The 25,225-nt window shown below is 51.1% G+C and overlaps 1 protein-coding gene across 2 annotated transcripts in view; it reads right to left on the bottom strand.

Annotated features, from left to right (window-relative positions):
• The window catches only part of COL5A2 (collagen type V alpha 2 chain), a 266,184-nt gene that overhangs the window by 103,139 nt on the left and 137,820 nt on the right, over window positions 1-25,225 (bottom strand). The gene's annotated exons all lie outside the window — the stretch shown is intronic.

The following is a 25,225-nucleotide window of genomic DNA, read 5'->3' on the forward strand; positions in this document are numbered from 1 at the left end:
TTCAGAATAGGCCTGGCCGAGCCATCTGGCTTCGGCACGGGAAAAAACAAAGGCCTGAGTAAAAACCCCAATTCCAATGATGTGCGGAAACAGGAATCAGCACCCTTGCGGATAGAAACATCTGGAATGCCGCCTGGAGTACGACTCTCTTGTCGTTGGAAACCGGCAGACCCGTGGAGAGGGACCACTGAGGCGGTTGATCTCCAAAATCGAGTACGTAACCGCCCGAGATGAGAAACCTAACCTAAGCATACCCAGGCCTCCCAGAAGAACCACAGATATGCGCCCACCCTGGGATCTCCCAGGTGGGAGGGAGGACCTACAATCAGACTGGTCCGAGGGTGCTGAACCTTTGCCTCGGCCTCTTACTCTGAGATCCCCTGGTGACGGAGATACCACCTGCCATGGACTCGAAATTTGGAAAGGGCACGGAAAGATCTAAAGGAAAGACCGGTATAGGTCCGTCTTGGAGCTGGAGCAGCCGTAGGGGAAAGAAAAGTGGACTTACCCCCAATGACCTGAGAAATCCAGGCGGGAAGATCCTTCCCCACCATCTGCTGCCCATTAGGATTCAATATCCGCATGTCACTGTCGCAGCCCTAAAGGTCGTCGGGCTAAAACATTTAAGCGGAAATTCGGGCTCCGAGTATACAACCGTCCTTGGATACCTCAAAAGAACATAAAGTAGAATCGTGACTCTGATCTGCCCAAGGAATCAGTTGATCCTGATGCAAACCATCCGGAAACCCAGAGGACAATTGTTCCACAACTTACCTGCTCCGGACAAGGTAGAACCCCTGCTGCCGCATATTTCTCTCAGGACGGCTCCTGCAGCAAGGTTGCACCAGGAACCGGCAGCTTCTTGGACCGGCGATACATCGAGGGGTATACCTTTGGAGAGGTCTCATATCGTTTCCTGCTGTCTGCGGGGAAAGGATAGGAAAACAAACATTGTTTGATACCTGAAATTGTGCATCCGGATGTTTCCAGGCCGCCGACCGGAGCACATCCAGCTCATCCGAAACAGGAAAAATCGCTGTCATTTCTTCATTAGCGCCAAACCCCGAGGAACCTAAAGTGTCTAGTTCCGACTCCTTTACCTGCAGCACCAGACGAACTGCTATAAAAAGCGCCTCGATACCCTGAGACACTGGTTCAGACTCCACCGAAAATCGACGTCATCAGTATTCTGGACATCTATCGCCTCCTCCAAGAGAGGCCTCTCATCCGCAGTCGTGTAACCTGGAGGTTAGCAAGCTCCCTTTAGAAACCTGGAGAAGAGAAATGACGGACGGGGTCTCTGGTAACAGTGACATTACCTGCATAAGCCGAGCTGTTCAAACAGGAGTGCGCTGCAGCTGTGTTGAGGGCTAAGCAGATGGTTCCACCGCACAAACCTCACATAACAGGGATTCCTCTGACTGTCCTGGGTGTTACGTTTAGTTAAACGAAAAGAGAAAAGTAGAGTTAAAGAAGTGTAGCCCTATGTAATCCCTGCACTATAACGTGCAGTGACAGACACGTTTCCCTCCTCTGTCGTCAGATGTCCCCGCTACTAGCATACTGAGCCACAGCGGCTATTTGTCTGATGCCACACACCGTCCCCAAATTACAAACAGCATTAGTACCAAGGAACAATAAAGGGAAGGCAATACCCGCCCTGTATGTAGAGTACTGCTAAATTAGGAAGAACAGGTGAAATACATGTTTCTCGGAAGATCCGCTGGTTGCCCAAAATGGTGGCCAGCCTGTGATAAAAGCTGGGGAAAATTTGATGTGGCGAGGTGAAGGTATGTGGGAAATGAATCCTGGTCTGTACCTGGATGTCCCTGCTATATTAATACATTGCGGTGGAAGTTGTAACCACTAAATATGTTATTATAACAGTAAATACTCAGTGAGCCTAACTGAGCTCTGTGTGTAATTAACAGTACTGGCCCCTTTGGACAATGTGCACTGACTAAAGGGCCTAAGTCAGGTTGAAACCCTGCACCCCCGCCGCTATGGCGTCTGTATTTATTATCAACAGCGCTAGCGCAGTAACAAATTGCCAAGGCAACGCTGTGAAGTTATGTTACCTGTAATCACTGAAAACACTACACAGCAAGCAGCGGAGGTAAAGGTTTCCCCTGCAGTGGGGAAATGGCCAGAGTGTGCAGAGCCGCCGGGAGCTGAGGCCCTCTGTCGGGCTTAAGCTCCGCCCCCCTTATGGCGCCCCATTTAAATCTTAAAAATCTCCAGCTCCATCAGAGCCAGGGGCGCCCCGCATCCCCCGCCGGAAAAGCGAGCCGCGGCCGGGGAGCGGGTGACTGTACCGAACCCGCTGTGCAGAGCGGGACCAGGCTCCACCCCCCATCCCCCGCTACAGCGCCATCGGAGCGGGGGGCACCCGCATCCCCCGCCAAGCCGAACCCACCGTGCAGAGCGGGACCAGGCTCCGCCACCCCCCCGTCATGGCGCCCATTTCAAATCTTAAAACCTTTAGCGCCATCAGAGCGGGGAGCACAGCGAGCCGCGGCCGGGGAGCGGGCGAAGGTACCGAACCCGCTATGCAGAGCGGGACTAGGCTCCGCCTCCTGAATTTAAACCTGTAGCGCAATCGCAATGGGGGGCGAGCTGGGGGGGTGTTGAACCCGCTCTACAGAGCGGGAATAAGCTCCGCCCCCTCTATAATGGCGCCAAATTTAAAAAATGTCTGGCGCCTCTTTTTTCTAAATATCAAGTGGCCGACTGGGGTCTTGATATTGTGACCCTGAGTATCTGAATACGGTGACTAGCCATGTGAGCTATAAGAGCACACTGCCTGCAATATGAGCCGTGGTCAGGGGACGGAGTTCAGAGCTGGGTGCGGGGGGAGCATTTGTACTCACCACTGTTGCTGCATAAATGTCTGGAAGTCCATGACTCTGCAGGATGATGGAGTGGCCCCGACACGCGCCGCACGCAGCGGTGTCCGGCCACTCATACTCACCGCTGCCTTGCTGCCAGAATCTTCTGCCGACGGAGCGGCCCTGACACTCGCCGCACGCAGCGGTGTCCGGCCAGTCTCCGGAGAGCTCAGTGTCTCCTTCAGCCAAGGCCCATCCCAAGCCGCACGCAGCTGCGATGGGACCTCGCTGGCAGCTCCCGCGGTGCAGACTGGCAGTGGCAGAGCTGCCAGTCTGTGAGTGTAAGCAAGAAGAAAAATAAATAAAAATTTTCAAGAGAAAGCCCAAGAGTGAACCAGCTCCCTCGGGCACTAAACTAAGACTGGCTTGGAGGGGGGGCATAGTAGGGGAGGAGCTAGTCACATGGTTATAAATTTAAAGTGCCAGCTCCCAGTTACTGCCTACTATATCCCATTGTATCTGCACTCCAGTGGCCCCTAGTGGATGAAGGAGAAAATGATTGGTTTGTTTGGGGTGCATCAGCATTTTGCGGGGTTACCTGTGGCGATGCAACATTGGGGGGGCAGAAGGGGGCGTGCCTTGACCATTTTTGTGGCGGCTGCTTGACGTCACACACAGCCGCTGCGATTAAAAAAATGGCGTCCGACCACCTGACAGTGCAACCAGGGGTCAACCTTAGTTTTATGTGTCCTCAATCTAATTGCAGACGCATCGGGAGGCGGCCTTACACAAGCTGGGCAGCCTTGCCCTGTGCTGGGCGGCCCTCAGCATGTGAGGAGATGGACGCAGATCTTGCTGAGAATGCATTGATCTGCATTCATCTCTGAATCAGGTCCTTAGTTGTGTAATTAAGTTACTACATTTGTTCTGAGTGGTCAATGTGGTTTGTGTAGGTCCATGACGGAAAGTCTGATCGGCATGTGGATGACGTTGGTGGGTCTGAGTGGCATGTGGATGACGTTGGTGAGTCTGATTGGCATGTGGATGACGTTGGTGGGTCTGAGTGGCATGTGGATGACGTTGGTGGGTCTGATTGGCATGTGGATGACGTTGGTGGGTCTGAATGGCATGTGGATGACGGTGGGTCTGAGTGGCATGTGATGACGTTGGTGGGTGTGAGTGGCATGTGGATGACGTTGGTGGGTCTGAGTGGCATGTGATGACGTTGGTGGGTCTGAATGGAATGTGGATGACGTTTGTGGGCCTGAGTGGCATGTGGATAATGTTGGTGGGTCTGAGTGGCACATGGATAACGTTGGTGGGTCTGAGTGGCATGTGGATGATGTTTGTGGGCCTGAGTGGCATGTGGATGACGTTGGTGGGTCTGAGTGGCATGTGGATGACGTTGGTGGGTGTGAGTGGCATGTGGATGACGTTGGTGGGTCTGAGTGCCATGCGGATGACGTTGGTGGGTCTGAGTGGCATGTGGATGACGTTAGTGGGTCTGAGTGGCATGTGGATGACGTTGGTGGGTCTGAGTGACATGTGGATGACGTTGGTGGGTCTGAGTGTCATGTGGATGACGTTGGTGGGTCTGATTGGCATGTGGATGACGTTGGTGGGTCTGAGTGGCATGTGATGATGTTGGTGGGTCTGAGTGGCATGTGGATGACGTTGGTGGGTGTGAGTAGCATGTCGATGACGTTGGTGGGTGTGAGTGGCATGCGGATGACGGTGGGTCTGAGAGGCATGTGGATGATGTTGGTGGGTCTGAGTGGCATGTGGATGACGTTGGTGGGTCTGACTGGCATGCGGATGACGCTGGTGGGTTTGAGTGGCATGCGGATGACATTGGTGGGTCTGAGTAGCATGTGGATGACGTTGGTGGGTCTGAGTGGCATGTGGATGATGTTGGTGGTTCTGAGTGGCATGTGGATGATGTTGGTGGTTCTGGGTGGCATGTAGATGACGTTGGTGGGTCTGAGCGGCATGTGGATGACGTTGGTGGGTCTGAGTGGCATGTGGATGATGTTGGTGGTTCTGGGTGGCATGTAGATGACGTTGGTGGGTCTGAGCGGCATGTGGATGATGTTGGTGGGTCTGAGTGGCATGTGGATGACGTTGGTGGGTCCGAATAGCATGTGAGGTTTGTTTGTTTGTTAGTGGAGGTATGAGGGCCTGTGGGGGGAAATCACAATCACATGGGTGCATTTTCTGAAAACAAGTGGAAGGTCTGAGGAAATGTGTGGGAACTTTAGAGCAAGCACAAGATCTGAGAGACAGGAGGGACATTTTGGGATGAGTGTGGTGGCAAAGATGTTTTTTGGGGCTGATTTTTATGAATTAGACAGACACATGCTAATGCTCACACATAAGACTTTTAAAGAATAAGTAATGTTCTATTAAAGTTCTTGAGTGTGCCGTGTAGAAATGGGGCACCTATGATAACGTTGTATCATGGTCCTAACATGGGAACTGTGACATACCAAGTTCCCTAGAATGTTTCTAAGGGATAGCTGTACCAAGCAGTAAAAACAGTGGACCAGAAGTGGACCAGAGGAAAAGTCGCCCATAGCAACCAACCGATCAGCTTCTACCTATCATTTTATAGAATGTGCTTGATAAATGCTACATCAAAGTCCCGGGTCCCACAATTTCTGATTGCAGCCCTGACTGTATGTGCTGTTCACAGCCCTCCATGCCCACTTTCTGTAAGTCTCCGATATACAAATGTGGTAACACGGGACAGACAAAGGACACAGGGCCCCTCCCCCCCAAATAAGATTCTGCTGTACAACTCCACTCCTGTGTGATGTCATACATTGTGATATTACATCTAGGTGGAGTGTTGCAGACCTACAAGACCTGTTCACAGAGAGCTGATGCATAGTTCACGGCTTGTTCTAAGACGGCTTTCACTCTGCTCTGCATCAACCCACTGTTGTTTCACAGCCTGCTGCAGCTCTACAGGTATTGGTAGTAGGAGTAGGTTGTGGGTATCCCATCCACGCAGCTTTGAAACTAATTTCTATTATTTATTTCTGTCTTTTGTAAACCTTAAACGAAGAGCTTATTACCTCAGGACCACCCGGCTGCAATGCACATAGAGGGTGGTGTTTCCCCCTGTATGTGAGATGTCCTTCAGTATGACAAGCTCATGTTTCCAGCTGTAGTTCCTTGTACTACAAAGTACCACAATCGGTCTAAGTGTGTGAATTGGCTGACGCTACCAAGGCTCATTGTAACAGCTTTTCCAGAGGAATTTATTCCAGGGAAAAACTCTCTCTGTATGTGATCAGTCTACAAAATCCTGGCAAACACATTGACTGACCGTCTCGCACCCCATTCACTGCGCTTACAGGTCCAAATGTTAGGATAACGCTTAACGCAATTCAATTTTTTTTTCTTTTTTCTTTTTGGCTTAAAAGAGATGTGTCGTGTTTTGTTGTCTGTATTTTGCTCATCTGTACTTTGATGTGTTATTTTTATGTCCAGATATCTGATCAGCACTAAAGACGCACACAGTATTCAACAACTGCCATACAAATGGAAATATCTTGTATACAGTAACAGTAGATTTATTTCCCCTTGTTTTATAATAACCTCAACATATTTTGGGTGCGCTAAAATAAAAATATAAATAAATGCATTCATTTTACCATCTGCATTCTTTATCCAATCAAATAAATTGTAACTTCAATCATGTTAAAGTGAAAATGAATTTACAGTTGATACATTAGGATTGCAACACAAAAAATGCAAACAAGTGAAATGCAGGTTCTTCTCAGTAAAAGCGTTACTGATGAAAGTCTCATTGCCATGTCGCTACAGATTACAGAATTAGGAATGACTGGTGCAGAAATGGAATATAGAGGGGAATTTTAGCCTTTTGATGTTTAGAAAAAGAATAATTAACCAGATCGCCATTACCAGAATACAAGAAATGTTATAAAAAATACAACATACAATATAAATATACTGTATGCAAAATGTTCCCTAAAGTGTATGTCAGTAGTTTATAAGCAAAGCCAACAACACCAGGCGCCTGTAATAAGCTGGAACCTGTTCTATGGTTATTTGCAATTTATATATATGTGTTGCCCCTAGTTATCAATGTCACGAATGCACCATGTACAACGGTTCCGGTATGAATGGTCGACCATGTTATGGTCGACAGTCATTAGGTCGACCACTATTGGTCGACATTAACATGGTCGACGTGGACACATGGTCGACACATGAAAATGGTCGACACATGAAAGGTCGACATATGAAAAGGTCGACATGAGTTTTTTTAACTTTTTTTGGTGTCGTTTTTTGCGTAAAGTGACTGGGAACCCCAATTAGTGCACCGCTTCGCTCGCCATGCTACGGGCATGGTGCCTTCGCTTCGCTCGGCACACTTTACCGTTCCAATCGTAGTCCATGTGGATCGTAAAGTATGGAAAAGTTCCCCAAAAGAAAAAAAAGTTAAAAAACTCATGTCGACCTTTTAATGTGTCGACCTTTCATGCGTCGACCATTTTCACGTGTCGACCATGTGTCCATGTCGACCATGTCAATGTCGACCAATAGTGGTCGACCTAATGACTGTCGACCATAACATGGTCGACCATGTGAACGGATACCATGTACAACATAGCTAGAATTTGATTGGTTCCTGGGAGTTATCTCCTCTACTTTTGTAAAACCACATTTCTTTTCAGTAAATTGGCCCCAAGCTGTCATCCTGACCAAGTGATGAAACACAATTTAGTGTATTTAATGATGGAATATTATAGGGACAGTATAGTCACAGACAGTGGCTGCCTTATTATATCACAGAATATATTCTGCTGTGTTATCTTGGAGATGAGACTGGGAAGTATAATAGGTCAGAACCGAATAAAGTCTGACATATTATAGTGCAGAAGCCTCCTAAAGTTACCCCTAATGTTACCCCTTCCCAGCACTCATCCGGGCACTGCCTGGCTTAGTTATACTGTACACCCCCAATGTTACCCCTTCCCAGCACTCATCCGGTCACTGCCTGGCTTAGTTATACTGTACACCCCTAATGTTACCGCTTCCCAGGACTCATCCGGGCACTGCCTGGCTTAGTTATACCGTACACCCCTAATATTACCCCTTCCCAGCACTCATCCGGTCACTGCCTGGCTTAGTTTTACTGTACACCCCTAATATTACCCCTTCCCAGGACTCATCCGGGCACTGCCTGGCTTAGTTATATAGTATACCCCCAATGTTACCCCTTCCCAGCACTCATCCGGGCACTGCCTGGCTTAGTTATACTGTACACCCCTAATGTTACCCCTTCCCAGCACTCATCCGGGCACTGCCTGGCTTAGTTATACAGTATACCCCCAATGTTACCCCTTCCCAGCACTCATCCGGGCACTGCCTGGCTTAGTTATACTGTACACCCCCAATGTTACCCCTTCCCAGCACTCATCCGGGCACTGCCTGGCTTAGTTATACTGTACACCCCTAATGATACCCCTGCCCAGCACTCATCCGGGCACTGCCTGGTTTAGTTATACTGTACACCCCTAATGTTACCCCTTCCCTGCACTCATCCAGGCACTGCCTGGCTTAGTTATACTGTACACCCCTAATGTTACCCCTTCCCAGCACTCATCCGGCACTGCCTGGCTTAGTTATATTGTACACATCCAATGTTACCCCTTCCCAGCACTCATCCGGGCACTGCCTGGCTTAGTTATACTGTACACCCCTAATGTTACCTCTTCCCTGCACTCATCCGGGCACTGCCTGGCTTAGTTAAACTGTACATCCCCAATGTTGCCACTTCCCAGCACTCATCCGGGCACTGCCTGGCTTAGTTATACTGTACATCCCCAATGTTACCCCCTTCCCAGCACTCATCCGGGCACTGCCTGGCTTAGTTATACTGTACACCCCTAATGTTACCTATTCCCAGCACTCATCCGGGCACTGCCTGGCTTAGTTATACTGTACATCCCCAATGTTACCACTTCCCAGCACTCATCCGGGCACTGCCTGGCTTAGTTATACTGTACACCCCTAATGTTACCCCTTCCCAGCACTCATCCGGGCACTGCCTGGCTTAGTTATACTGTACACCCCTAATGTTACCCCTTCCCAGCACTCATCCGGGCACTGCCTGGCTTAGTTATACTGTACACCCCTAATGTTACCCCTTCCCAGCACTCATCCGGGCACTGCCTGGCTTAGTTATACTGTACACCCCTAATGTTACCCCTTCCCAGCACTCATCCGGGCACTGCCTGGCTTAGTTATACTGTACACCCCTAATGTTACCCCTTCCCAGCACTCATCCGGGCACTGCCTGGCTTAATTATACTGTACACCCCCAATGTTACCCCTTCCCAGCACTCATCCGGGCACTGCCTGGCTTAATAATACTGTACACCCCTAATGTTACCCCTTCCCAGCACTCATCCGGGCACTGCCTGGCTTAGTAATACTGTACACCCCTAATGTTACCCCTTCCCAGCACTCATCCGGGCACTGCCTGGCTTAGTAATACTGTACACCCCTAATGATACCCCTTCCCAGCACTCATCCGGGCACTGCCTGGCTTAGTAATACTGTACACCCCTAATGTTACCCCTTCCCAGCACTCATCCGGGCACTGCCTGGCTTAGTTATACTGTACACCCCCAATGTTACCCCTTCCCAGCACTCATCCGGGCACTGCCTGGTTTATTTATACTGTACACGCCTAATGTTACCCCTTCCCAACACTCATCCGGGCACTGCCTGGTTTAGTTATACTGTACACCCCTAATGTTACCCCTTCCCTGCACTCATCCGGGCACTGCCTGGCTTAGTTATACTGTACACCCCTAATGTTACCCCTTCCCTGCACTCATCAGGGCACTGACTGGCTTAGTTATACTGTACACCCCCAATGTTACCCCTTCCCAGCACTCATCCGGGCACTGCCTGGCTTAGTTATATTGTACACATCCAATGTTACCACTTCCCAGCACTCATCCGGGCACTGCCTGGCTTAGTTATACTGTACACCCCTAATGTTACCCCTTCCCAGCACTCATCCGGGCACTGCCTGGCTTAGTTATACTGTACACCCCTAATGTTACCCCTTCCCAGCACTCATCCGGGCACTGCCTGGCTTAGTTATATTGTACACATCCAATGTTACCCCTTCCCAGCACTCATCCGGGCACTGCCTGGCTTAGTTATACTGTACACCCCTAATGTTACCCCTTCCCAGCACTCATCCAGGCACTGCCTGGCTTAGGTATACTGTACACCCCAAATGTTACCCCTTCCCTGTACTCATCCGGGCACTGCCTGGCTTAGTTATACTGTACACCCCTAATATTACCCCTTCCCAGCACTCATCCGGTCACTGCCTGGCTTAGTTATACTGTACACCCCTAATGTTACCCCTTCCCAGCACTCATCCGGGCACTGCCTGGCTTAGTAATACTGTACACCCCTAATATTACCCCTGCCCAGCACTCATCCGGGCACTGCCTGGTTTAGTTATACTGTACACCCCTAATGTTACCCCTTCCCAGCACTCATCTGGGCACTGCCTGGCTTAGTTATATTGTACACATCCAATGTTACCCCTTCCCAGCACTCATCCGGGCACTGCCTGGCTTAGTTATACTGTACACCCATAATGTTACCCCTTCCCAGCACTCATCCGGGCACTGTCTGGCTTAGTTATATTGTACACATCCAATGTTACCCCTTCCCAGCACTCATCCGGGCACTGCCTGGCTTAGTTATACTGTACACCCCTAATGTTACCCCTTCCCAGCACTCATCCAGGCACTGCCTGGCTTAGTTATACTGTACACCCCAAATGTTACCCCTTCCCTGTACTCATCCGGGCACTGCCTGGCTTAGTTATACTGTACACCCCTAATATTACCCCTTCCCAGCACTCATCCGGTCACTGCCTGGCTTAGTTATACTGTACACCCCTAATGTTACCCCTTCCCAGCACTCATCCGGGCACTGCCTGGCTTAGTAATACTGTACACCCCTAATGTTACCCCTTCCCAGCACTCATCCGGGCACTGCCTGGCTTAGTTATACTGAACACCCCCAATGTTACCCCTTCCCAGCACTCATCCGGGCACTGCCTGGTTTATTTATACTGTACACCCCTAATGTTACCCCTTCCAGGCACTCATCCGGGCACTGCCTGGCTTAGTTATACTGTACACCCCCAATGTTACCCCTTCCCAGCACTCATCCGGGCACTGCCTGGCTTAGTTATATTGTACACATCCAATGTTACCACTTCCCAGCACTCATCCGGGCACTGCCTGGCTTAGTTATACTGTACACCCCTAATGTTACCCCTTCCCAGCACTCATCCGGGCACTGCCTGGCTTAGTTATACTGTACACCCCTAATGTTACCCCTTCCCAGCACTCATCCGGGCACTGCCTGGCTTAGTTATATTGTACACATCCAATGTTACCCCTTCCCAGCACTCATCCGGGCACTGCCTGGCTTAGTTATACTGTACACCCCTAATGTTACCCCTTCCCAGCACTCATCCGGGCACTGCCTGGCTTAGTTATACTGTACACCCCAAATGTTACCCCTTCCCTGTACTCATCCGGGCACTGCCTGGCTTAGTTATACTGTACACCCCTAATATTACCCCTTCCCAGCACTCATCCGGTCACTGCCTGGCTTAGTTATACTGTACACCCCTAATATTACCCCTTCCCAGGACTCATCCGGGCACTGCTTGGCTTAGTTATACAGTATACCCCCAATGTTACCTCTACCCAGCACTCATCCGGGCACTGCCTGGCTTAGTTATACAGTAAACCCCCAATGTTACCCCTTCCCAGCACTCATCCGGGCACTGCCTGGCTTAGTTATATAGTATACCCCCAATGTTACCCCTTCCCAGCACTCATCCGGGCACTGCCTGGCTTAGTTATACAGTATACCCCCAATGTTACCCCTACCCAGCACTCATCCGGGCACTGCCTGGCTTAGTTATACTGTACACCCCTAATGTTACCCCTTCCCAGCACTCATCCGGGCACTGCCTGGTTTAGTTATACTGTACACCCCTAATATTACCCCTTCCCAGCACTCATCCGGGCACTGCCTGGCTTAGTTATACTGTACACCCCTAATGTTACTCCTTCCCAGCACTCATCCGAGCACTGCCTGGCTTAGTTATACTGTACACCCCCAATGTTACCCCTTACCAACACTCATCCGGGCACTGCCTGGCTTAGTTATACTGTACACCCCTAATATTACCCCTGCCCAGCACTCATCCGGGCACTGCCTGGTTTAGTTATACTGTACACCCCTAATGTTACCCCTTCCCAGCACTCATCTGGGCACTGCCTGGCTTAGTTATATTGTACACATCCAATGTTACCCCTTCCCAGCACTCATCCGGGCACTGCCTGGCTTAGTTATACTGTACACCCCTAATGTTACCCCTTCCCAGCACTCATCCGGGCACTGTCTGGCTTAGTTATATTGTACACATCCAATGTTACCCCTTCCCAGCACTCATCCGGGCACTGCCTGGCTTAGTTATACTGTACACCCCTAATGTTACCCCTTCCCAGCACTCTTCCAGGCACTGCCTGGCTTAGTTATACTGTACACCCCAAATGTTACCCCTTCCCTGTACTCATCCGGGCACTGCCTGGCTTAGTTATACTGTACACCCCTAATATTACCCCTTCCCAGGACTCATCCGGGCACTGCTTGGCTTAGTTATACAGTATACCCCCAATGTTACCTCTACCCAGCACTCATCCGGGCACTGCCTGGCTTAGTTATACAGTAAACCCCCAATGTTACCCCTTCCCAGCACTCATCCGGGCACTGCCTGGCTTAGTTATATAGTATACCCCCAATGTTACCCCTTCCCAGCACTCATCCGGGCACTGCCTGGCTTAGTTATACAGTATACCCCCAATGTTACCCCTACCCAGCACTCATCCGGGCACTGCCTGGCTTAGTTATACTGTACACCCCTAATGTTACCCCTTCCCAGCACTCATCCGGGCACTGCCTGGCTTAGTTATACTGTACACCCCTAATATTACCCCTGCCCAGCACTCATCCGGGCACTGCCTGGTTTAGTTATACTGTACACCCCTAATGTTACCCCTTCCCTGCACTCATCCGGGCACTGCCTGGCTTAGTTATACTGTACACCCCTAATGTTACCCCTTCCCAGCACTCATCCGGGCACTGCCTGGTTTAGTTATACTGTACACCCCTAATGTTACCCCTTCCCTGCACTCATCTGGGCACTGCCTGGCTTAGTCATATTGTACACATCCAATGTTACCCCTTCCCAGCACTCATCCGGGCACTGCCTGGCTTAGTTATACTGTACACCCCTAATGTTACCCCTTCCCAGCACTCATCCGGGCACTGCCTGGCTTAGTTATAATGTACACATCCAATGTTACCCCTTCCCAGCACTCATCCGGGCACTGCCTGGCTTAGTTATACTGTACACCCCTAATGTTACCCCTTCCCGGCACTCATCCAGGCACTGCCTGGCTTAGTTATACTGTACACCCCAAATGTTACCCCTTCCCTGTACTCATCCGGGCACTGCCTGGCTTAGTTATACTGTACACCCCTAATATTACCCCTTCCCAGCACTCATCCGGTCACTGCCTGGCTTAGTTATACTGTACACCCCTAATATTACCCCTTCCCAGGACTCATCCGGGCACTGCCTGGCTTAGTTATACAGTATACCCCCAATGTTACCCCTACCCAGCACTCATCCGGGCACTGCCTGGCTTAGTTATACAGTATACCCCCAATGTTACCCCTTCCCAGCACTCATCCGGGCACTGCCTGGCTTAGTTATACAGTATACCCCGAATGTTACCCCTACCCAGCACTCATCCGGGCACTGCCTGGCTTAGTTATAATGTACACCCCTAATGTTACCCCTTCCCAGCACTCATCCGGGCACTGCATGGCTTAGTTATACTGTATACCCCTAATATTACCCCTTCCCAGCACTCATCCGGGCACTGCCTGGCTTAGTTATACTGTACATCCCTAATATTACCCCTTCCCAGCACTCATCCGAGCACTGCCTGGCTTAGTTATACTGTACACCCCCAATGTTACCCCTTCCCAGCACTCATCCGGGCACTGCCTGGCTTAGTTATACTGTACACCCCTAATATTACCCCTGCCCAGCACTCATCCGGGCACTGCCTGGTTTAGTTATACTGTACACCCCTAATGTTACCCCTTCCCAGCACTCATCTGGGCACTGCCTGGCTTAGTTATATTGTACACATCCAATGTTACCCCTTCCCAGCACTCATCCGGGCACTGCCTGGCTTAGTTATACTGTACACCCCTAATGTTACCCCTTCCCAGCACTCATCCGGGCACTGTCTGGCTTAGTTATATTGTACACATCCAATGTTACCCCTTCCGAGCACTCATCCGGGCACTGCATGGCTTAGTTATACTGTATACCCCCAATGTTACCCCTTCCCAGCACTCATCCGGGCACTGCCTGGCTTAGTTATACAGTATACCCCCAATGTTACCCATACCCAGCACTCATCCGGGCACTGCCTGGCTTAGTTATACTGTACACCCCTAATGTTACCCCTTCCCAGCACTCATCCGGGCACTGCCTGGCTTAGTTATACTGTACACCCCTAATATTACCCCTGCCCAGCACTCATCCGGGCACTGCCTGGTTTAGTTATACTGTACACCCCTAATGTTACCCCTTCCCTGCACTCATCCGGGCACTGCCTGGCTTAGTTATACTGTACACCCCTAATGTTACCCCTTCCCAGCACTCATCCGGGCACTGCCTGGTTTAGTTATACTGTACACCCCTAATGTTACCCCTTCCCTGCACTCATCTGGGCACTGCCTGGCTTAGTTATATTGTACACATCCAATGTTACCCCTTCCCAGCACTCATCCGGGCACTGCCTGGCTTAGTTATACTGTACACCCCTAATGTTACCCCTTCCCAGCACTCATCCGGGCACTGCCTGGCTTAGTTATAATGTACACATCCAATGTTACCCCTTCCCAGCACTCATCCGGGCACTGCCTGGCTTAGTTATACTGTACACCCCTAATGTTACCCCTTCCCGGCACTCATCCAGGCACTGCCTGGCTTAGTTATACTGTACACCCCAAATGTTACCCCTTCCCTGTACTCATCCGGGCACTGCCTGGCTTAGTTATACTGTACACCCCTAATATTACCCCTTCCCAGCACTCATCCGGTCACTGCCTGGCTTAGTTATACTGTACACCCCAAATATTACCCCTTCCCAGGACTCATCCGGGCACTGCCTGGCTTAGTTATACAGTATACCCCCAATGTTACCCCTACCCAGCACTCATCCGGGCACTGCCTGGCTTAGTTATACAGTATACCCCCAATGTTACCCCTTCCCAGCACTCATCCGGGCACTGCCTGGCTTAGTTATACAGTATACCCCGAATGTTACCCCTACCCAGCACTCATCCGGGCACTGCCTGGCTTAGTTATAATGTACACCCCTAATGTTACCCCTTCCCAGCACTCATCCGGACACTGCATGGCTTAGTTATACTGTACACCCCTAATATTACCCCTTCCCAGCACTCATCCGGGCACTGCCTGGCTTAGTTATACTGTACATCCCTAATATTACCCCTTCCCAGCACTCATCCGAGCACTGCCTGGCTTAGTTATACTGTACACCCCCAATGTTACCCCTTCCCAGCACTCATCCGGGCACTGCCTGGCTTAGTTATACTGTACACCCCTAATGTTACCCCTTCCCAGCACTCATCCGGGCACTGCCTGTCTTAGTTATACTGTACACCCCTAATATTACCCCTTCCCAGCACTCATCCGGGCACTGCCTGGCTTAGTTATACTGTACACCCCAATGTTACCCCTTCCCAGCGCTCATCCGGGCACTGCCTGTCTTAGTTATACTGTACACCCCTAATGTTACCCCTTCCCAGCACTCAACCGGGCACTGCCTGGCTTAGTTATACTGTACAACCCAAATGTTACCCCTTCCCAGCACTCATCCGGGCACTGCCTGGCTTAGTTATACTGTACACCCCTAATGTTACCCCTACCCAGCACTCATCCGGGCACTGCCTGGTTTAGTTATACTGTACACCCCTAATGTTACCCCTTCCCTGCACTCATCCGGGCACTGCCTGGCTTAGTTATACTGTACACCCCTAATGTTACCCCTTCCCAGCACTCATCCGGGCACTGCCTGGCTTAGTTATATTGTACACATCCAATGTTACCCCTTCCCAGCACTCATCCGGGCACTGCCTGGCTTAGTTATACTGTACAACCCAAATGTTACCCCTTCCCAGCACTCATCCGGGCACTGCCTGGCTTAGTTATACTGTACACCCCTAATGTTACCCCTACCCAGCACTCATCCGGGCACTGCCTGGTTTAGTTATACTGTACACCCCTAATGTTACCCCTTCCCTGCACTCATCCGGGCACTGCCTGGCTTAGTTATACTGTACACCCCTAATGTTACCCCTTCCCAGCACTCATCCGGGCACTGCCTGGCTTAGTTATATTGTACACATCCAATGTTACCCCTTCCCAGCACTCATCCGGGCACTGCCTGGCTTAGTTATACTGTACACCCCTAATGTTACCTCTTCCCAGCACTCATCCGGGCACTGCCTGGCTAGGTTATACTGTACATCCCCAATGTTACCACTTCCCAGCACTCATCCGGGCACTGCCTGGCTTAGTTATACTGTACATCCCCAATGTTACCCCCTTCCCAGCACTCATCCGGGCACTGCCTGGCTTAGTTATACTGTACACCCCTAATGTTACCCCTTCCCAGCACTCATCCGGGCACTGCCTGGCTTAGTTATACTGTACACCCCTAATGTTACCACTTCCCAGCACTCACCTGGGCACTGCCTGGCTTAGTTATACTGTACACCCCTAATGTTACCCCTTCCCAGCACTCATCCGGGCACTGCCTGGCTTAGTTATACTGTACACCCCTAATGTTACCCCTTCCCAGCACTCATCCGGGCACTGCCTGGCTTAGTTGTACTATACACCCCCAATGTTACCCCTTCCCAGCACTCATCCGGGCACTGCCTGGCTTAGTTATACTGTACACCCCTAATGTTACCCCTTCCCAGCACTCATCCGGGCACTGCCTGGCTTAATTATACTGTAGACCCCCAATGTTACCCCTTCCCAGCACTCATCCGGGCACTGCCTGGCTTAGTTATAGTGTACACCCCTAATGTTACCCCTGCCCAGCACTCATACGGGCACTGCCTGGTTTAGTTATACTGTACACCCCTAATGTTACCCCTTCCCTGCACTCATCCGGGCACTGCCTGGCTTAGTTATACTGTACACCCCTAATGTTACCCCTTCCCAGCACTCATCCGGGCACTGCCTGGCTTAGTTATATTGTACACATCCAATGTTACCCCTTCCCAGCACTCATCCGGGCAATGCCTGGCTTAGTTATACTGTACATCCCTAATGTTACCTCTTCCCAGCACTCATCCGGGCACTGCCTGGCTTAGTTATACTGTACATCCCCAATGTTACCACTTCCCAGCACTCATCCGGGCACTGCCTGGCTTAGTTATACTGTACATCCCCAATGTTACCCCTTCCCAGCACTCATCTGGGCACTGCCTGGCTTAGTTATACTGTACACCCCTAATGTTACCACTTCCTAGCACTCATCCGGGCACTGCCTGGCTTAGTTATACTGTACACCCCTAATGTTACCCCTTCCCAGCACTCATCCGGGCACTGCCTGGCTTAGTTATACTGTACACCCCTAATGTTACCCCTTCCCAGCACTCATCCGGGCACAGCCTGGCTTAGTTGTACTGTACACCCCCAATGTTACCCCTTCCCAGCACTCATCCGGGCACTGCCTGGCTTAGTTATACTGTACACCCTTAATGTTACCCCTTCCCAGCACTCATCCGGGCACTGCCTGGCTTAATTATACTGTACACCCCCAATGTTACCCCTTCCCAGCACACATCCGGGCACTGCCTGGCTTAGTAATACTGTACACCCCTAATGTTACCCCTTCCCAGCACTCATCCGGGCACTGCCTGGTTTATTTGTACTGTACACCCCTAATGTTACCCCTTCCCAGCACTCATCCGGGCACTGCCTGGTTTAGTTATACTGTACACCCCTAATGTTACCCATTCCCTGCACTCATCCGGGCACTGCCTGGCTTAGTTATACTGTACACCCCTGTTTCCCCTTCCCTGCACTCATCAGGGCACTGCTTGGCTTAGTTATACTGTACACCCCTAATGTTACCCCTTCCCAGCACTCATCCGGGCACTGCCTGGCTTAGTTATACTGTACACCCCCAATGTTACCCCTTCCCAGCACTCATCCGGGCACTGCCTGGCTTAGGTATATTGTACACATCCAATGTTACCACTTCCCAGCACTCATCCGGGCACTGCCTGGCTTAGTTATACTGTACACCCCTAATGTTACCCCTTCCCAGCGCTCATCCGGGCACTGCCTGGCTTAGTTATACTGTACACCCTTAATGTTACCCCTTCCCAGCACTCATCCGGGCACTGCCTGGCTTAGTAATACTGTACACCCCTAATGTTACCCCTTCCCAGCACTCATCCGGGCACTGCCTGGCTTAGTTATACTGTACACCCCCAATGTTACCCCTTCCCAGCACTCATCCGGGTACTGCCTGGCTTAGTTATACTGTACACCCCTAATGTTACCCCTGCCCAGCACTCATCCGGGCACTGCCTGGTTTAGGTATACTGTACACCCCTAATGTTACCCCTTCCCTGCACTCATCCGGGCACTGCCTGGCTTAGTTATACTGTACACCCCTAATGTTACCCCTTCCCAGCACTCATCCGGGCACTGCCTGGTTTAGTTATACTGTACACCCCTAATGTTACCCCTTCCCTGCACTCATCTGGGCACTGCCTGGCTTAGTTATATTGTACACATCCAATGTTACCCCTTCCCAGCACTCATCCGGGCACTGCCTGGTTTAGGTATACTGTACACCCCTAATGTTACCCCTTCCCTGCACTCATCCGGGCACTGCCTGGCTTAGTTATACTGTACACCCCTAATGTTACCCCTTCCCAGCACTCATCTGGGCACTGCCTGGCTTAGTTATATTGTACACATCCAATGTTACCACTTCCCAGCACTCATCCGGGCACTGCCTGGTTTAGTTATACTGTACACCCCTAATGTTACCCCTTCCCTGCACTCATCTGGGCACTGCCTGGCTTAGTTATATTGTACACATCCAATGTTACCCCTTCCCAGCACTCATCCGGGCACTGCCTGGTTTAGTTATACTGTACACCCCTAATGTTACCCCTTCCCTGCACTCATCTGGGCACTGCCTGGCTTAGTTATATTGTACACATCCAATGTTACCCCTTCCCAGCACTCATCCGGGCACTGCCTGGCTTAGTTATACTGTACACCCCTAATGTTACCCCTTCCCAGCACTCATCCGGGCACTGCCTGGCTTAGTTATATTGTACACATCCAATGTTACCCCTTCCCAGCACTCATCCGGGCACTGCCTGGCTTAGTTATACTGTACACCCCTAATGTTACCCCTTCCCAGCACTCATCCGGGCACTGCCTGGCTTAGTTATATTGTACACATCCAATGTTACCCCTTCCCAGCACTCATCCGGGCACTGCCTGGCTTAGTTATACTGTACACCCCTAATGTTACCCCTTCCCAGCACTCATCCGGGCACTGCCTGGCTTAGTTATATTGTACACATCCAATGTTACCCCTTCCCAGCACTCATCCGGGCACTGCCTGGCTTAGTTATACTGTACACCCCAAATGTTACCCCTTCCCTGTACTCATCCGGGCACTGCCTGGCTTAGTTATACTGTACACCCCTAATGTTACCCCTTCCCTGCACTCATCCGGGCACTGCCTGGCTTAGTTATACTGTACACCCCTAATGTTACCCCTTCCCAGCACTCATCCGGGCACTGCCTGGCTTAGTTATACTGTACACCCCTAATGTTACCCCTTTCCTGCACTCATCCGGGCACTGCCTGGCTTAGTTATACTGTACACCCCTAATGTTACCCCTTACCAGCACTCATACGGGCACTGCCTGGCTTAGTTATATTGTACACATCCAATGTTACCCCTTCCCAGCACTCATCCGGGCACTGCCTGGCTTAGTTATACTGTACACCCCTAATGTTACCCCTTCCCAGCACTCATCCAGGTACTGCCTGGCTTAATTATACTGTACACCCCAAATGTTACCCCTTCCCTGTACTCATCCGGGCACTGCCTGGCTTAGTTATACTGTACACCCCTAATGTTACCACTTCCCTGCACTCATCCGGGCACTGCCTGGCTTAGTTATACTGTACACCCTTAATGTTACCCCTTCCCTGCACTCATCCGGGCACTGCCTGGCTTAGTTATACTGTAAACCCCTAATGTTACCCCTTCCCTGCACTCATCCGGCACTGCTTGGCTTAGTTATACTGTACACCCCTAATGTTACCCCTTCCCTGCACTCATCCGGGCAGTGCCTGGCTTAGTTATACTGTACACCCCCTAATGTTACCCCTTCCCTGCACTCATCCGGGCACTGCCTGGCTTAGTTATACAGTACACCTCTAATGTTACCCCTTCCCTGCACTCATCCGGGCACTGCCTGGCTTAGTTATACTGTACACCCCTAATGTTACCCCTTCCCAGCACTCATCCGGGCACTGCCTGGCTTAGTTATACTGTACACCCCTAATGTTACCCCTTCCCAGCACTCATCCGGGCACTGCCTGGCTTAGTTATATTGTACACATCCAATGTTACCCCTTCCCAGCACTCATCCGGGCACTGCCTGGTTTAGTTATACTGTACACCCCTAATGTTACCTCTTCCCAGCACTCATCCGGGCACTGCTTGGCTTAGTTATACTGTACATCCCCAATGTTACCACTTCCCAGCACTCATCCGGGCACTGCCTGGCTTAGTTATACTGTACATCCCCAATGTTACCCCCTTCCCAGCACTCATCCGGGCACTGCCTGGCTTAGTTATACTGTACACCCCTAATGTTACCCCTTCCCAGCACTCATCCGGGCACTGCCTGGCTTAGTTATACTGTACACCCCTAATGTTACCACTTCCCAGCACTCATCCGGGCACTGCCTGGCTTAGTTATACTGTACACCCCTAATGTTACCCCTTCCCAGCACTCATCCGGGCACTGCCTGGCTTAGTTATACTGTACACCCCTAATGTTACCTCTTCCCAGCACTCATCCGGGCACTGCCTGGCTTAGTTGTACTGTACACCCCCAATGTTACCCCTTCCCAGCACTCATCCGGGCACTGCCTGGCTTAGTTATACTGTACACCCCTAATGTTACCCCTTCCCAGCACTCATCCGGGCACTGCCTGGCTTAATTATACTGTACACCCCCAATGTTACCCCTTCCCAGCACTCATCCGGGCACTGCCTGGCTTAGTTATACTGTACACCCCTAATGTTACCCCTGCCCAGTATTCATCCGGGCACTGCCTGGTTTAGTTATACTGTACACCCCTAATGTTACCCCTTCCCTGCACTCATCCGGGCACTGCCTGGCTTAGTTATACTGTACACCCCTAATGTTACCCCTTCCCAACACTCATCCGGGCACTGCCTGGCTTAGTTATACTGTACACCCCTAATGTTACCTCTTCCCAGCACTCATCCGGGCACTGCCTGGCTTAGTTATACTGTACATCCCCAATTTTACCCCCTTCTCAGCACTCATCCGGGCACTGTCTGGCTTAGTTATACTGTACACCCCTAATGTTACCCCTTCCCAGCACTTATCCGGGCACTGCCTGGCTTAGTTATACTGTACACCCCTAATGTTACCACTTCCCAGCACTCATCCGGGCACTGCCTGGCTTAGTTATACTGTACACCCCTAATGTTACCCCTTCCCAGCACTCATCCGGGCACTGCCTGGCTTAGTTATACTGTACACCCCTAATGTTACCCCTTCCCAGCACTCATCCGGGCACTGCCTGGCTTAGTTGTACTGTACACCCCCAATGTCACCCCTTCCCAGCACTAATCCGGGCACTGCCTGGCTTAGTTATACTGTACACCCCTAATGTTACCCCTTCCCAGCACTCATCCGGGCACTGCCTGGCTTAATTATACTGTACACCCCCAATGTTACCCCTTCCCAGCACACATCCGGGCACTGCCTGGCTTAGTAATACTGTACACCCCTAATGTTACCCCTTCCCAGCACTCATCCGGGCACTGCCTGGCTTAGTTATACTGTACACCCCCAATGTTACCCCTTCCCAGCACTCATCCGGGCACTGCCTGGTTTATTTGTACTGTACACCCCTAATGTTACCCCTTCCCAGCACTCATCCGGGCACTGCCTGGTTTAGTTATACTGTACACCCCTAATGTTACCCCTTCCCTGCACTCATCCGGGCACTGCCTGGCTTAGTTATACTGTACACCCCTAATGTTACCCCTTCCCTGCACTCATCAGGGCACTGCTTGGCTTAGTTATACTGTACACCCCTAATGTTACCCCTTCCCAGCACTCATCCGGGCACTGCCTGGCTTAGTTATACTGTACACCCCCAATGTTACCCCTTCCCAGCACTCATCCGGGCACTGCCTGGCTTAGGTATATTGTACACATCCAATGTTACCACTTCCCAGCACTCATCCGGGCACTGCCTGGCTTAGTTATACTGTACACCCCTAATGTTACCCCTTCCCAGCGCTCATCCGGGCACTGCCTGGCTTAGTTATACTGTACACCCTTAATGTTACCCCTTCCCAGCACTCATCCGGGCACTGCCTGGCTTAGTAATACTGTACACCCCTAATGTTACCCCTTCCCAGCACTCATCCGGGCACTGCCTGGCTTAGTTATACTGTACACCCCCAATGTTACCCCTTCCCAGCACTCATCCGGGTACTGCCTGGCTTAGTTATACTGTACACCCCTAATGTTACCCCTGCCCAGCACTCATCCGGGCACTGCCTGGTTTAGGTATACTGTACACCCCTAATGTTACCCCTTACCTGCACTCATCCGGGCACTGCCTGGCTTAGTTATACTGTACACCCCTAATGTTACCCCTTCCCAGCACTCATCCGGGCACTGCCTGGTTTAGTTATACTGTACACCCCTAATGTTACCCCTTCCCTGCACTCATCTGGGCACTGCCTGGCTTAGTTATATTGTACACATCCAATGTTACCCCATCCCAGCACTCATCCGGGCACTGCCTGGCTTAGTTATACTGTACACCCCTAATGTTACCCCTTCCCAGCACTCATCCGGGCACTGCCTGGTTTAGTTATACTGTTCACTTCTAATGTTACCCCTTCCCTTCACTCATCTGGGCACTGCCTGGCTTAGTTATATTGTACACATCCAATGTTACCCCTTCCCAGCACTCATCCGGGCACTGCCAGGCTTAGTTATACTGTACACCCCTAATGTTACCCCTTCCCAGCACTCATCCGGGCACTGCCTGGCTTAGTTATACTGTACACCCCTAATGTTACCCCTTCCCAGCACTCATCCGGGCACTGCCTGGCTTCGTTATACTGTACACCCCTAATGTTACCACTTCCCAGCACTCATTCGGGCACTGCCTGGCTTAGTTATACTGTACACCCCTAATGTTACCACTTCCCAGCACTCATCCGGGCACTGCCTGGCTTAGTTATACAGTACACCCCTAATGTTACCCCTTCCCTGCACTCATCCGGGCAGTGCCTGGCTTAGTTATACTGTACACCCCCTAATGTTACCCCTTCCCTGCACTCATCCGGGCACTGCCTGGCTTAGTTATTCTGTACACCCCCAATGTTACCCCTTCCCAGCAGTCATCCGGACACTGCCTGGCTTAGTTATACAGTACACCCCTAATGTTACCCCTTCCCAGCACTAATCCGGGCACTGCCTGGCTTAGTTATACTGTACACCCCTAATGTTACCCCTTCCCTGCACTCATCCGGGCAGTGCCTGGCTTAGTTATACTGTACACCCCCTAATGTTACCCCTTCCCTGCACTCATCCGGGCACTGCCTGGCTTAGTTATACAGTACACCCCTAATGTTACCCCTTCCCTGCACTCATCCGGGCACTGCCTGGCTTAGTTATTCTGTACACCCCCAATGTTACCCCTTCCCAGCACTCATCCGGACACTGCCTGGCTTAGTTATACAGTACACCCCTAATGTTACCCCTTCCCAGCACTCATCCGGGCACTGCCTGGCTTAGTTATACTGTACACCCCTAATGTTACCCCTTCCCAGCACTCATCCGGGCACTGCTTGGCTTAATTATACTGTACACCCCAAATGTTACCCCTTCCCTGTACTCATCCGGGCACTGCCTGGCTTAGTTATACTGTACACCCCTAATGTTACCCCTTCCCAGCACACATCCAGGCACTGCCTGGCTTAGTTATATTGTACACATCCAATGTTACCCCTTCCCAGCACTCATCCGGGCACTGCCAGGCTTAGTTATACTGTACACCCCTAATGTTACCCCTTCCCAGCACTCATCCGGGCACTGCCTGGCTTAGTTATACTGTACACCCCTAATGTTACCCCTTCCCAGCACTCATCCGGGCACTACCTGGCTTAGTTATACTGTACACCCCAATGTTACCCCTTCCCAGCGCTCATCCGGGCACTGCCTGGCTTAGTTATACTGTACACCCCTAATGTTACCTCTTCCCAGCACTCATCCGGGCACTGCCTGGCTTAGTTATACTGTACACCCCCAATGTTACCACTTCCCAGCACTCATCCGGGCACTGTCTGGCTTAGTTATACAGTACACCCCTAATGTTACCCCTTCCCAGCACTCATCCGGGCACTGCCTGGCTTAGTTATACTGTACACCCCTAATGTTACCCCTTCCCAGCACTCATTCGGGCACTGCCTGGCTTAGTTATAATGTACACATCCAATGTTACCCCTTCCCAGCACTCATCCGGGCACTGCCTGGCTTAGTTATACTGTACACCCCTAATGTTACCCCTTCCCAGCACTCATCCGGGCACTGCCTGGCTTAGTTATACTGTACACCCCTAATGTTACCCCTTCCCAGCTCTCATCCGGGCACTGCCTGGCTTAGTTATAATGTACACCCCTAATGTTACCCCTTCCCAGCACTCATCCGGGCACTGCCTGGCTTAGTTATAATGTACACCCCTAATGTTACCCCTTCCCAGCACTCATCCGGGCACTGCCTGGCTTAGTTATACTGTACACCCCTAATATTACCCCTTCCCAGCACTCATCCGGGCACTGCCTGGCTTA

The sequence above is a fragment of the Pseudophryne corroboree genome, chromosome 7, assembly GCF_028390025.1.
Source record: "Pseudophryne corroboree isolate aPseCor3 chromosome 7, aPseCor3.hap2, whole genome shotgun sequence".
In the NCBI taxonomy this organism is placed as follows: domain Eukaryota; kingdom Metazoa; phylum Chordata; class Amphibia; order Anura; family Myobatrachidae; genus Pseudophryne; species Pseudophryne corroboree.